We start from the raw sequence: 2232 nt of genomic DNA, 5'->3' as shown, positions 1-2232 counted from the left end.
AGATCTTGTGAGGTGTAAATGAATCAATAATGCACAAAATGTGTAGACTAATAGTAGGTCTCTACTAAACATTAAGTCAATATTTGCTAATACTGACACCTTTTTCCAAGTAATTGCCAAGATGTACATTCACATCAGTGTAAAATACATGATTATTTCACATTACAATGGAAGAACAACATCACTGACAAGCGATAACACAAATATTTCTAATAATATAACTATCAGAATTATTGAAAATAGCTCTTTTCGGGCCGGCCCGGTGGCGCACTGGAGAGTGCGCTGCTTGAGAGCGTGGCGGCGCTCCCTCTGAGGGTTCGGATCCCATTTGGAGACCGGTTCCCGCTCACTGGCTGAGCGCGGTGCGGGCGCAACACCGAGGGTTGCGATCCCGTTACCGGTCAGTAAAAAAGACAAAAAGGAAAAAAAAAAAGAAAATAGCTCTTTTCAATAATAGCTGTTTTCAATAGCTCTTTTCAATAATAGCTGTTTTCAATAGCTCTTTTCAACTTACATAAATATGGATATTTGTATTACATCACTCTATGATTACATAAGATAGAAAATAAAAGTAAAATACATTAATGAAGGTATTCTAAATTTTCTCTCATTCAGATCAAATTCTTCTGATACACTTTTCGACATATCTTCATGATTTTCCCCACATTATCATCACCTCTCCTAATCATAATCTTTGCTGTTGCCCATGTATTGTGAGAGTCCTGTCCTACTGTCTGTGAGATGATCTTTCCAACCTATGGACACTTCCTCTGCAAGTTTTGATGTTGACGGTATCACCAGATGACAACAAAGGAATGCTTTTACACCAAGTGCACAAGGGGGCAATCACATTATACCTGCCATCTCACAAAGAGTGTTTTTACAATATCAATTTTAAGATGTGTATCACTTTGAAAATGTGCAGTATAGGATCAATAAAATACACTATTTTTTTCCTCTGTGGCTTCCCGTTTTTCAGTGTAAAATCTTGGCAATTCATCTATTGTATTCTGGTCTGTCACTGAGGGTTTAAATTTTGTTTAAGTTGACTAACTCCATTTACCTTCTACCTAAGGATTAGTGATATTAGAGGTATTAGTGAATTACTGGACTTTCTATTTTAAATGTTGCAGTGAATTCTCATCATTTTAAATTACCTTGACATACACTTTCAATATGGATTTAAGTTGCTCATACCAGAAGCAGGGCTTAGTCACCCATAAAACGGTTTCCAGTTCTCTGCCTTCTCCCAGTTACTCAATACCTGGATCTCCTCACACAACCCCTCCTAGTGATCACTGCCTATGGGACAGCTGGATACACGCTTGACTCGCCCACTGACCCCACAGTCATGTGGACTATTCATTGTCTTGCAGTGACCACCTCTCAGTCTCACTGTAACTCCATGGACTCATGCTTGCTTGCTCTAAACCCACCTATTAGAACACTCAAAAGAAACCTGATTGAGTAAAGCCCAGAGACTCAATAAAGGCTGCAGCCCACTGGTCCCTCATCCCTGTCTCTCTCTTCCTCTTTGCTCCCCTGCTTCTCTGGATGTGGGTGTGTGTCCTGGATGGCTCCTGCATTCCCCTTGGCCCTCTGTGGCATGCTGGTTCCTTCACTCTGGGATCTGTAATACACTGTTACTGTTACATCTTGTGTTTGCTCAGTTGCCTTCTCTGTTTCTCACTTGACCAACACACCTGATCCTAAATTCTTTCTCACTCAGGCTCTTGTAAAGAGTGACATTCTTGGAAGGAATAAACTGGACACAGGTCAGACAAAAGTCACAAGAGTGTCTGCGAGTACAAACAAGTTTGCTTTGAGAGGGACACCTGGCCAAAGGTCAGACGCTTAGTCATCAGGGCACCCACCATAATAACAAAAGTCACAAGAGTGTCTGCGAGTACAAACAAGTTTGCTTTGAGAGGGACACCTGGCCACAGGTCAGACGCTTAGTCATCAGGGCACCCACCATAATAAAGAAGTATCCCATGAAAGGCGTGTTGTAAACATCCAAGACCCAATTCTTTGGAGTGTCGTTGGGTAGTTACTTTATAGTCACTGTCCAGAGAGAGACCTCAAGAACAAACTAAAAATGTCAAATATGTGAAATATGTGAAAAGGTGATTTTATAAAGTATGGCTAAAAATATCAACCAAGAAGAAAGATAGAAATAGCAAAGAGTTACTTGAAAGTTTGCATTGGAATTCTAGCTCTCTAAAGACTTAG

Source organism: Galeopterus variegatus, unplaced genomic scaffold, assembly GCF_000696425.1.
Source record: "Galeopterus variegatus unplaced genomic scaffold, G_variegatus-3.0.2 Scaffold226, whole genome shotgun sequence".
NCBI lineage: Eukaryota > Metazoa > Chordata > Mammalia > Dermoptera > Cynocephalidae > Galeopterus > Galeopterus variegatus.
The sequence above is the reverse complement of the archived record's forward strand: the minus strand, read 5'-3'. Positions refer to the sequence as shown.